Raw genomic sequence first — 14161 nt, forward strand, 5'->3', positions numbered from 1 at the left:
CAATGCTTGTACTTCAAGTGACAGGTCCTCCACGCAAACTCTTGTACAGTGGTAAAAGCCTATTAAGACCATGTCTATGCAGTGTAGCACCATATTAGAGGAACTTGCATTAACAAGAAATCATTCTGCTTAGAGATGATTGTTTAAATTATTAATATATACATATTGCTGTGACTAAATTGCCAAGTAATTTGTTCTAGATAAATTATACATGTTGAGCAAAATCCTGGCCCTGCTAGAGTCAGCGGAAGTTTCTTTGACTGACTTTGATACTTCAGAACTTGACCTTCAGCCTCATGATCATGTCTCAGCACATCTGGCTTAGGAGCAGCAATATGAGAAGACTGGTATCAGTTTGCATTATTTTCTTATGACCCAATCAGTGCTTAGCCCTCTAAAACAAATCTGTATGTGTATGTTGCATTAAGAATGAACTCATTACTGATCCACAACATTTACTATACTTTGTAGCAAGCTAATTTGCTTTAGACATATTAACCTGTGTTAGGAGGTTAAATTGTTGCCTACGTGTTTTAGTGTTATTGGCATTTTATTCATACTTATCACTGAAAACTGGGGCAGAAAGATGCTGCTTTCAATCAAGCTGGTGTATCATAATTATTTCCTGATTGAACAAGATGCTTGATTGCAATTTACACTGTAACTTGCTAATTTATGGAAGACCCTTTAAAAGTGATTCTTACTTTCCAGTATGGAATCAAAGGTGATGCTAACCATGCTTTTCAGGTTTCTTCTCCTGACAGCAAAGTCCTCCTAATCAGTTTTGGAATCCTCTTTCATTATTTGACAGTGTTTTTACAAAACCCCTTCTTATTTTCTCAGTGTTCAATCAATGGAACACAAGAATACCAGTAAATTGGATCATTAGGAAGGAAGGAAGAATATTTAATTTTACCCAAAAAAGTACTGCTTTCTTAACGCATTCTTTCAGATCTTGGTGAAGACACCCTGGGACAAGAAACGGAGCCCAGGAAATGGCTTGCTACCATCAAGAGACCTTCAAAAATACTCAGATTTGGAGACAAGGCAAAAGTTCTTCATCTATCCCATTTCAGCCTTCTGACTCGCATGCCAAGAGTGACTTTTAAAATATTTTGAACAGGATTTAACAAATAAGGAAAGAGCATCCAGACAGTAATACTGAGGGAACAGTAACAAAGTAGATGAAAACAACTGAAATAAGAAAACCAAACCTTCCTCTTTGCTTTCCAAGTGTCTATGTTCTCTTCTATTTCCATTTGTTATAAATACATAATTGTGCATGGACTTGCAGCCACTTCGGTGAGACTGTGATTTTAACCTTAGGATCCAGTCCAGAAAAGCATTCAGGCATTTGAATCTTATTGAAGTCAGTGGCAGATTACTCATACACCTAAGGAGTTAAGTATGTGTCCAAGTTCTTGACTGGATCAGCTACATAGTCTACACAAGTAGAGAATGAAAACAGATATTGAGATGACAGGTTAAAAAGTCAGCGGAGTTGCCCAACTCTTTCCTTGATAAGATTCTGTTCTTACTAGCACAGAAAGGTTAGACAAATCGAGCCACTCATAATGGCAATTTTCCATACCAGATGTCTGCCTCAATTCTCTCTCTATATATACACACACACGTACACACACACACGTACACACACACCAGCATGAGACCCAACCACACTGTTTTCTTCTTTCCCCGTAACACTCTGATTTCCATGCAAAGGAAGAGGGCTATGGTGGAGGGCAGGGGGGAGAGAAGAGCAGAAGAGACATCACTTTCAAATCAGTCTCTCAGTCTCCAGATCCCTTGGGGCACACGACGGCATACTGCAGAACACAGTCCAGATGCAGACATATTCTTGCTCTGTCCAGCTCTCAGAATGATTTAGCACTAAGTGTGGGCACTTCATGCTTTGCCAAGGAGGTCTAATTTTCGCATGGACATTCATCCTCCTGTCAAAGAGGCACCTGATGCTCCAAGTCTGTCCAAGCTACCAGCCTCTGAAACTTTATATTTCATGCTCAGTGCAAACATATTGACTCTGTGACAGGACCTCAAGTCAATCACAACTGTAATATAAGCCTACCAAAATGACCAAAAATCCAGATTTATTAGAATGTAAACTGTAATACTGGCACACTTAGGTTTTAAAGAGAAGTCAGTGTGTCAATGAGAATATATGCAAATAAGTAACATTTAGAATCAATTCTCCCTCTGTGCACTACCTCCTTACAAGTGGGTACTTGTTTTGAAGCTTGGTTTCAGAAAAAAAAAATGATTTTCTGTAGAGCAGCAAACTTTGCACAGTCCCCTCAGGCCCCTAGGAGCTCCCTCCCTGTACATCAGCTGTGACATGACACCTGGCTCCCTGCTCCCAGCTTTGTGCAGCAATTCCCTTTTGTCTCGTATCGACTTCTCTCACCACTCCTTTCTGTCTTTGGAAGTTTTTCTCCCTACAACATTTCTGGCTGTTCCTCAGCAAGGGAAGAACTTCCTTCCTTCCAGGCGTTTCAGCGTAACCTTATTTCTCTTCTCTTAAAGTTACCCAACGTAGTGGTGAATATATATATATGTATGTGTGTGTATATATATATGCATATGTATATATATAAATAAAACACAAATATTGCCCAGCACAGGCTCCCTGAAAATGTAGCTGTCATATGCTTTGTATGTGGTGCTTCCTAAGGCTGTGACAAAGGGACACTTCCCCACAATTCTTAAAATTAATCTCTGGCAATAAGGGGCGAATACAGCACGAGGTTCAGAACTAGGGAGAAAAATGCTGCGCAGCACAGCAACAGGAGGACACCTGGATTAAGATACTGAGGGACAGTGGCACGAGTGAAGATTGTGAGGAGGCTAGAGAAGAGCTGAAAATGTCCTAATAGATGGTGATGAAAATCTGATACAAGGAAAGCATAATGAGGAGCTAATAGGAATTTCGTGTGGAGAACAGGGACTCTTTCCCCACCAGTGGGCAATGAATAAGGTTTGGGGACGGATGAAGTTGTTAAAAAGCAGTTCCCACAGAACAGGGACTAGAACTCAAGACTCTCAAGTCATGACATACCTACTTCGAATTTCCTTCCAAAACATACCTCATCTGACTCAGCTAGCTTACCTGTACAGAGGAAGGCAACTCGCTGGTTTTCTACCAAACCTACTTCATTAGCTTGAGTGGCAGATATCTGTCTGTAAAACAAATTCAAAAGACTGTCATCGTCTATATTGTGGATCACTTGTAGAAGTTCATTCTTTTTGAAGTTATAGTACCTGCACAGTCTGTTTTCTTTTAAAATATTGGAAACTACAGTAAAAAACAAGAAAGATGTAAAATTCTACATTAAAGGTATGTTAAGGTTGCCTAATCAAGTATTCAAAAAAGCTAGGGAATGTGATGTATGTATAAAAGGTCCTTAAAATTTTACTTATTTGTGTGTAGGGGGGCAAGTCTGTTAATGAATTCAGTATATATGAATAATACAGTTAGAAAAATGTAGGTGGGTAAGATATTACAGTCACGTTACATTTTTCTCCAAAGGCAGAATCATTTTTACAGGAAAATACAAGTTCAGTATTTTGTCAGGAAAGAAGTGGCATAAATGTTTATTTTCCTGTACTGGAATCAGCAACAAAAGTGAAAGGAAGAAAGTATTATGGTCTATAAAGACCATCATCATGGAATATAACGTGGTTTAAAAGTAGAATTTATATTAGTTGAATTTAGATTTTTCTTACTGATCAAATCAAACAAACTCAAAATCAGCATATGAAACAGTAATAGGCAGGAAACACAAGACATTGGTAATAAGGGTAGTTATAAAATAGTTTGTAGAAATTATTCAGATCAGAATTACAACAATATCCTGAGATTCCACCCAAGCCCAGAAACTGTGTGCCAAGCATCTGAGGTAACACTAGATCTGGTAAATAAACGATCAATTTAAGAAAAGCTATAGCACCACAGTTGTATTACAAACTTTTTTTTGGAATTTCAAGCTAACATCATATATATACACAGATGTGTATATATATAATACATATATAGTGTATATACATATATAGTGTGTATATATACACACACTATATAAACTGTTACTGAATACTCTCTCTCTATGTATATATACACATATATATATATCTATACATATCTCTCTCTATATATATAGAGAGAGTATTCAGTAACAAAGTTTAAAACAAGTTGTTCCCCTCTGCCCCCCGCCCCAAATCTCCCCCCGCAAAATGTACAGAACTGCCAGAGGGCTTTTGTATCACTGACTGCATTTTTCAAAGAAAAGAATAAGGCAGAAAGACAATTCTTTTAGTGACTAGTTTAGTTTTACAAACTTGTGACTAACACTGAGAAACTAGTAAGCTGTAAAAAAGAGAAACCAAGAAGTATAAATATCCTTTAATGCACATTAAAGGGGACCTTCCTCAGCCCGAGCTTATTAGCACCAATGAACTGGTGTTGGTATTTTAACCGCAGGTGCTGCAGGGCCACAGGGAGCATGGATGATGCAAGCAGGTAAAATGTTATGTCCTAAAAAGGAGCCATACGTACAAACTGTACAGAGCTGATGGGACTAGCACTAGAAGCGACTTGGTAATGAAACCAAAACTATAATTTTGAAAGAGAAGTGGCAAACTTCAGAGACTGAAAACATGAGAGAGAAAAACATGTTATTTGATGAGGTTGCTCTGCTCTTCCCCACTTTCCATTACTCAAGAGGATCAAGAAGGAAAGAGAGAGGAGAAAAAACAAACACCTCCCCCCCACACACACACTTTGCAAGTGTTTTAGGATATTTTTAAGAGGATATATCATTTATTATTAGAAAACCTGGTAGGGTCATCTCTCCTCCCATCCAAGGTTCAATTTAAATGCATTTGAATTACCATTCTCACTTAAATGCAGCAAAGACCTATGGAGTTACTACTGTCGTACCCCATGATATTGCAAAATATGTCAGCACCTCTTGGGGAGGCCTATTCCACTGTGAAGTTGTATTTAATTTACTGCCCCTCATCACCCACAAATCTTATTTGGTACCACAGACCCTGAGGTTCCTTCCTGCCACTGAGATTGTGCTGCTTCCCCCCAGTCTGCGTTTGCCAGAGATGAATCTCATTTTGGTGTTCTCCTGCTCATCTGCCTAACCTCCCTACATCTTTTTTATGATGTTTTGTCCTCAGTGATCTTTGGAATAACTCACCATTTAGTGTCATTCAGATGCTCCACTCAAAAGCTGCTCTATCCTTTTTTTTTTTTATCATTCAAAAAGATATTAAATAAGGCTTGTTAACAGGAGATTTCATGGAAGTTAGACATCCCTTCCAACAGCCCTTCTGTTCTACCTTTTGTTTACATGATGCAAATACTAGAGCATTCTTCATGGTTACGTCAAGGTCATTTGAAATATAAGTACAATATAAATACTAATGTCTACTAAAAGACAGTAAATTTTGCCAAAGTGTTTCAAGAAAAATCAAGGTGTTTTATTGCCTCTAAGTAAAAATTTGCTGCTCTCATCCAAAAAGCCAAACAAGCAGCAAAACTGCACTATGAAGTTATTTGGTTTTAAGAAACTATATTAACCTTTTGCTCCATGTCCTTTTATCCCAATTTTTTTTCACATTTGTTCGATTGTCTTTCTCAGGAAAGAAGTGAAAAATATTGGTCATGTTTTCAGCATTTTCCTTTATTTGAATATCTTAGCATTACCATTTTTACCTGCATTTCACCTTTTAAGCCCTACCACACCACCCGGGCTCTCTGCAATGTGTTGAAACACCTCACAAGTAATGCCACACACTCACTGCTCCCTAAGTGTCATAAAATCCATTTCCATCCAGATCTGCCGATTTGGATGTGTTCACTTTTTTAGCATCTCCCAGGTGTTTCCTTATCTGCTTTTACTGATATTTCTCAACAGATCTTCATATTTCTTCCTAGCTGTCTAAACTTTTTTGATTCCCTCCCATTCCTCACCATTAAAGATGGATTAAAACAAACAAAAAGTTCAGAATTTCAGTCATTTTAGGGCCAGAATCACTGTTTGACTCATCAGCCACCAAATCATTCCTGAGTCAGAGCCCATTATGAAACCTGAGATATTCTTATCCGATTTGTATTTTTAATGTTGTAATAAATTTAATGTACATAAGCCATCTTAAAGTTCACTATTTTCCTATATTGCCCTAAAATACTATGCCATTCAAGCAAGAAAATTGGGAGGAGGAGTTTAATGCAATTAAACTAAAATCATATCACAGCTAAATATATATACTGCACTCGTTAGGGTAGCCTAAAAGCTCAGTTCTTCTCTTGCCTGTTCTCATATAGAGCGGAACTGCTGCTTTCCACTACAGCAAAAGCACTAGATATTACATTTGAACCTGGATGCAAGTCAGGTACTACAAAGCCTTCTTTGCAAACCTGCAGAAGCCCACCTGTGTCCTGATATGATGTTTAGCTTCATGTTCCTCACCATCCACAAACTAGCACCTTCACTACCTACCACAGTATCTTCTCCCTCTCAACACAAATTGAAATTGGCTTTAAAGTGTGTTATCACTCAACTTCAGGGTAGATGCAACCTTAGTTTGGGTTAAGGGGCTGCAGCTGTATTATTTTGCTAGTGTCATATATCCTGGAGCATGTCTTTTATTCCAGCTAGCTTTAAAGAGAGTGAGGGCTCCCCTGATAAATCAACAGCTGGTGTAATTAAATGAGTGTTTAAGCTTTCAATTTCTTGGAAAATCCTTGGAAAATTCAAGCTTTCATTTTCTTGGAAAATTTAAAGCCACTTTCCAAAGTGGTACTGTAACTTTACTCTACATTAACCAATTCTGCATTACACACTGGTCTCACCTGGTCTGTTTTTTCAGGTTCTGAGGTTCCACTCTTTACCATTTATTGCTGTTTTGCTCTTCACAAAAGGTGTCACTGAGAATTACCACAAAGAACCAGAGTACTTCCTTCTCTGCTTATATCATTGAAACTTGCTGGTGTAAAGATTTAGCCCAATCACCAGATCATCATACCATACTTTAATGATAGTCCCAAATGCTGCCCTCTGCAATCCATCTCTGTCAGATACAACTGACAAGTAAGCGCAAAGCGGCAGTCCTAATACTGTGTAGGATTGCCTCTTTAATGCAGCAAGGAAGCACAGCAATTACTGTGAACTAGACACAAAGTCCACAAGAAAAGTTGAGGCTTAGGTTCTTGGGGTCTTACTTTTTACTCAGCCAGTAACTCAGGAAAAAAACAAACAAAAAAACCCCCCAATCCTCCCCAACCCCATCTGTTTTCAATAGGAGCTTTGAATATTTACACATAGGCTTTGCTCCTGAATGCCAGCGTTTGGCTCAAAGTGATTTTTTTAAAGCCAGGCTGTAAACACGCATTGAAAAAGAGAAAGGCTGGAGAACTTCTCTCTAGCCGCAATCCCAGACATCACAGAGAAATGTCAACCAGAGCGTGAATTACTGCACTCCCTCTTTTGCCCATATAGCTATAAACAGGCATCCCAATAACCACTCATCGCACCCCTCGCTTTTACCTCTCAAGTCTTACCCTTTCATATCTTTTGTTGTTTCTAATGATAATGACAAAGTTCTTCCATTTGCTTCATTCAGGGTTGTGAGTGTTTAGAATAAACAGACAGCAACTGCTCTTAATTATGAGGGGAAGGGAAGGGGGAGAGGCACTGCAATTTCTGGCTCAGAGATGAGTGCAGGGTTTGGTACACAGTGTCATCTAGAGGCCAGAGAGCTCCTTATCAATAAGCTTTATGGTGAGAGGCTGAGGATTCCTCCCCTACACACACGCTTTAATAACCAACAGTTTTGTCTCCTTGACTGGGCACATACATTACCTCTATAAACATCTTATGCTGAAGACCACTGCAGTAATTCGAAATGTCGGCGCTGACACCTACAGATTAGTGCAGGCGTGTTTCAGTGCAAGCTGCACACAGCAAATGGACTATACGTGACTAACACTCTAGGGATAAAGCTAAGCTCTTGAGCTCTTTTCTCCTTACCTTTCCAAGAAAAAGCTGTCAGCACAGGGAACAGTCAATGTCTCTGACAAAGAACTGCAAACACTAAGTTTACTTTAAATACATTTGTACTTGGATTGGGATGGGCACCACTAGAGTTTAAACTGTAAATCCTTGTCACCTTTTCCTTTTTTCTATGTAAAACAAATTTCAGTAAATGAGACATAGGATATGTACAAGAAAGGTCCCCACTGCGATTATGAAAGTATGGTGCAATGAGAAAGAAATTGTTTTTGTCAATAGGTGCCACACAGAGAGAAAGAAATATTTGTGGCAGCCCAGATATGATTTTATGACCTATAAAAAAGTTATGTATAAATCTAAGATGGCATGCTTCTTATGCATATACATGACAGTTTCTAAAAGAATGCTACTTTTTTTGAACACACAGAAAAGAGCGCAATTCATCTGCCAACTATTGCAGAACAAAGCACAAAAGTTATATACAGCTCCTCCTGCAAATCAAGTCTAAATAGATTAGTGTCACATGAAAACAAAGACATTGGCGTAAAGCAAATTATGCACACAAAGATTTGAGGCTGATACAGACTTAGGATATTCTGGTATCTGAAAGAAAAAACAAAAAACCAACCAGTCGGAAACATGCGATAGCAAACTATGGAGACTGCCATGCCTGTGACAGTACAGGCTCCACCAGACCCGTTTCAGGAGATAAAGATGAGAGGTACTGCACTGAACCTGATAAAGCTCTCAAAGCATGTGTGGACTCTGGGACAGCAGGAGTGGGCTGTGTGTCAAACTTGACTCTATTCCTCCTGAGTGAGGAATTAAGCTGAGATGATCACAGCTACCCGCACCAGAAGGATGGGGTTCATCTATAATGAATGAATCAAGCTTAGCATAGTTTCTTCCAGGAATGTTGTAGTCCAGACCAGAATTATGAGATGAGTCTTCCTCTGTATTCAGTTATGTCAATAAAACTCTTCTTTATCTCAGTTAAAATAAAGTTCAGGTTCTTCTCTGATCCAAAATTACTACTACTAATCTTATCTGCTCTTGTAGCTTGGATGAAATCTATTTATACATTCTTTTCATATTCTTGATAGCATCTGTAATAGTCAAACGTAAGTAGCAATTAAAGCTCAAGTATATATAATCCCATAATACTTTTTTTTCACTCTGCTATTAAAATCAGCTGAAAAGAGGGAAAAAAAAGTGGGAGAAAATGTAATTTCAAATCATTTATCTGCTATTTTTTCCTCTATTTAGAGTGAGCTAAACAAGGGTGTCTGCAAGAATTCTCAGTGCTGGTAGGGGAAAACTCCTGCTTGACTTAATTCTTTAGTTCAACAAGGAAACCCACTATTGATAGAAACATTATAAATATTGAAATAGAGTAGTCATGTATGCTTAAAAAGGCGCCTGCTGCTATACTAGAAAAGTTATTTGAATCCTAAACACATTTAGTAGTAATAAGATTCATTGGAAAGAGCAAGAATATATACCCTACTTAAAGAAAAAAGGAAAAAAAAAAGAAAATGAGAAATAATCGGCAAATTAGTCTTCCTTGCCATGCCCAAAAGTACAACGAATTTTAAAGTGCTAAGTTTTGAGAACTAAAGCGCGAAGTAGAATTATTTATACAAGTAGAGACTGCACACCCAGCTCTTCACTGAGAGCCTCCAAACACCACAGCGGGTCGGAGCACTTCCTACATGCGCAGAAAGCAGAGCAGAGCTGCGAGTGAGGCTGCGCAGCACGTTCAGCAACAGAGAAACCAGCAAGTTCCATTTAAAGAAAAATGCAATCGATTCTCAGAGATTTACAAAACGGGAGCACAGGAAAAGGGTAAGTCACCATTGAGGTGACCACGCGTACATAAAATTCACCTCTGAGCAGGGCAAACAAGCCAGCCTATCTCCATTTTAACCTGCAAAAATACTGTGCCTAAAACAGACTGAAAACCTCAAACTTAATAAAAAACTAACTGAAGTATATCAATGACAAACAAGGTAAATACGACCTCTGCAACAAATGCAATCACCCTGGCAGTTTTCTCACTAGCTTTTTATTATTTCCCACACTGAAACAGATTCTGACCTAGCTCTGCAGCACCTACAAGTTATGGCTGCTTGCTTTCCCACAACCTCAAATGATCCCACAAACCTTTCTAATGATCTCTTTCAGGAGAAATTGTAGCCCCTGCATTTCTTTGGGGTGGGAAAACATAGGTAAGTGATACCTACAACATATTTGTAACTGGAAACTTAAAATCTTAGGATGATTGCTAGTAGAATTTGACATTTCATGTTTCTGTCATGTTCCGCTGAATTCTCATTAAAATATATAGCTAATCTGTTCTGGATGAAAAACTAACATTAGCCAGACAAGGAAAATGTTTCCATCTTCAGATGTCAACAGATTGGCAGCAAAATTAAATTAGATCCAGTTTATCCAGGAAGATATTAAGGAGCTTGCCCAGGAATCTTGCTGATGTGAATGGGATTGTCACTTGTAACCAAACTGAAAAAAGAAGTTTTAAAAGACTCATTTTTCTTTTTTAAGGCAAGTCTTTCCATACTTTCCTTGATCCTTACTCTGGTTAAGAGTGCTACAGGATTATTTGGCCAGAGCTGCACAAAAATCTTTGAAAGGGTATGTGGTTGTTTCATCTTCCCTCTGTTTCCATTTTTAATATCCACTTCCACGGAAGCTAGGCAGCTCTCAAAGTTTCACTAGGTGTTTCTCTTCATCTTTTGGATCTGAGACACCTGTAAGTTCAGCTCCCTGTGACTTTTGAAAATATTGTGTGAAATCCAACATAACCCTGTCGTAGGAAGGATAATGTAAAACTAGTCAATTTGCTTAGATATGTTTTCTGTTCATAAACAGTTTTAACTAATGAAAAAAAAAAAAAGAGAGAGAAAAATTTCCAAAGCTCTACTCTCATTTTAAAACTGACATGTTCTCAATCTGTCATATTCTAGTCTTTAACGAGGGAGAATTCATAAGTTGAGGAAGGACGGTGAATTCGTTCTATATAAAGGATTACTGATTTTTTTTGCATTGTGGAAAGGATTTCTTCTTTTCTTAAAATTGGTACCTTTAGGATTCAAACTTAAATTCAAATGACAAACACCATAATCTGGTAGTATCCCATTAATAAGAGAGAACTGATGTTAGATGACCTAGGCTGCATCTCCAGTTTGTTAGTAGTTATACACTGGTTTTGAAATAATGTGTTGAATGACTCCTATGTTTCACACAGAACCTTTCTTCCTTCTCCGCCACCATACAGAGGTCAGAACACCGCAAAAGCACAGAAGCTCATTATTTCAAGTCACTAGTTGGAAGAGTGTTTTGCCAAGTAATACTCCCCCCTCCACAAGGAATAATGCTTCTTTCTAATGATTTTTCAATTTAGCCCCAAAAGTATAGGTGAGACATAATACGAGAGGCCTTTCACAGACAGCAAGACTCCTCTTGTAAGAATTTCTGTCAATAGCTTCTTCTATAACTGCAGATCCCAAATCCCCCTGAGACTTCAGCTTGCATACATATGAGAAATACAGTGATCACACAGTTCTTCTGCGTACTTTTTATTAACATTTGCAAAAGAAAAACAAAAGCTATTTAAAGTGCGGAGATGAAATCAGGCTGTACAGAGTGAAATTTCTTTTATCTCCCTAAAGAGCAATTCACAGAGATGATTAATGGTTGCATGTAAAGGGCATTGAGGAAGTATTACCAGAAAACATTTCCATTCCAAAAAGATCTATTTGCCAACTCTCCAAGCAGACTATTATATGCTGTAGGTAATTGAAGGTAAAATAGTAAGATTCACAGAATGTTTGATATTTATTTTATGCAGAAACACTTGGTGTTTTACAATAACTGTAATATTATGACTACAGTATATAATCAACCACTGGCATCTCACATGGCCATCCATGTATTTTAAAAATCATTCATCACAACAAGTTCTTGAATAATTTATGGCTTCAGACCACAATCCTAATCAGACTTAGCTGCTGTAGTTCATAGACCAGGGTATTAATTTAAACTGTATTAAAAAAAAAAGTTTACATCAATATGCCAAGCTAAATCTGCAATGAAATATGAGGTCTTCCGACACCCCAGTTCTAGAAGAGTAACGCACCGCAGAGGAGAGGAAGGCAGCTGGAGGTGGTAAGCTCTTTGGCCAAAACAGGTAGCATGTGGGAATGGAAAGATTTCAAATTTAGTTTGTGGATAACTGAAAGAGTCACCTTACAGAAGCATCATGACAAAGCTTATTAAAAAAACCAAAAAACAAAAACACATTCCTGAGCTTAAAAATAACAGGATGAGTAGAAGTTATCATTCTGGATAAGAAGAGTCACGGAAATATTCACAGAAACATTCAGAGCCATTTGCAGACTACTGGCATGTCACCGCCTGCCTCGTCACTTCCTCTTCCCGACTCCCTCGCCAGATGCAAACACTTTGTCCAGAGCCCCAAACACCCAAAATACGCAAACTATCCAACTAGTGTATTGGCTTATAATTCCATATTAAAATAAATAAATAAATAACCCCCCTACCATCTGTTGATGGATAAAGACATTAAATCCTTCTTCCAACAGAATATTCACTCTTAGGTTGAAGCGGGGACCAAAAAAGTTCCTGCAATAACATTTTCTCATTTTTCCATGAAATTATATGGTTACCCTTCCTCATGACTGTGGTGGACAAAAACAAGGACACAAATCACTCCTCTGTTTCTCTAAATGTCACCCCAAAGAGATGGTTGTTGATGCCGTTCACCTCCCACCACACAGATACTGCAAATTCTAATCATTTTGGTTAGAACAGCAATAAAAATAATAATAATAAAAATCTGTGGACTCTCCTAAAGCTCTGTAAGATGACTGCCCTTTACATTTCAGGTGCATGACTCATCAGAACAAAAGCATCTGAGCTCTACACAACCCCAATGATCTAAAACTTGCTTGGTTTTTCTCTAAGGTGGAGATCAATTTGCCTTCCAATATAGCCCAGGATGCATTAAAGAAAAAGAAAAACCTGTGCAAATTGAAAATTTGTTTCATGCCTCTCTAATAAGTTATATGTACTTGGGCTTTTTCATTAAATTGAAATTTAAACACTGATTGAAAAAAATTAAAAAAACAATCACTTTCTTTTGCATACTCTCATTCCTTTATCATGTTTTCTTTAAGAGATGTTTTGAATATGTTTATCAAGCCTCCCCCCTCCTAAAAAAGAAATAAAGCTACGAATGCTAATTTATAGTTACACATTCGGCTTCATGCAACAAGATGTAACAATGTCTAATACCTGCAGTAACTGACAAAAAGCATAAGGTGAGTATTTTTATAGCTGGATACTCTTATAAAACCTGTATTTCCCGGTAGTACCAGTCAAGTCAGTCCTCAGCACCCTTACAGACTGCATTAAAAGTGAATGAAATCACAGTAATACTGAAATTCAACTAAAGTGTTCCAAAATGCACCAGATAACAGAAAAAATTTTATGTAGCCTTTCCCCAGTGTCTTGCAGCTCCTCTCCATGACCTCACTTATAGTCTCACTTGTTTGAGAGAAAGCTGTGGGTTGTGAAACACATCTTGCTTTAGTTTCTAAGCTAGCTATATCCATCTAGTTGTAGCAAAATCATTTATATTTAACAAAAGACACACACACAAAAAGGTAATATGCACTTCTGAGGTACCTAGGACTTGGCTTAAGAGGAAAAAAAAGCCACTGACAAACTACAGAAAATTACTTTGTAATGTGTTCTGTTGCTGTACTACCGTTGTGTCAACACATTGGCAGCACCGGAAAGTAGGGCAGACACCTCGGCCCATCGGCTGCTCAGCTTCCTCAAGCCTTTTTCTCATCCTCTGGAACATCCTCGCTATTGTGCAAGTGTTTTATACACTGGCAGCACTCACTCAGACAGCTCCCTTGCTAAATCTTTGGAGAATGTTGGCTGTAAGCTTCCTTCAGGTTTGCTCATTTTTATAGCTAAATAAGAAACTATTTATAGGCCCAAGATCTGAGGAGAAACTCAGAATTACTATGGAGCATTGTGGAATCTTCTCTGAATTCAGCCTCTGCTGCCTGGTG

The sequence above is a fragment of the Dromaius novaehollandiae genome, chromosome 2, assembly GCF_036370855.1.
Source record: "Dromaius novaehollandiae isolate bDroNov1 chromosome 2, bDroNov1.hap1, whole genome shotgun sequence".
NCBI classification, from domain to species: Eukaryota; Metazoa; Chordata; class Aves; order Casuariiformes; family Dromaiidae; genus Dromaius; species Dromaius novaehollandiae.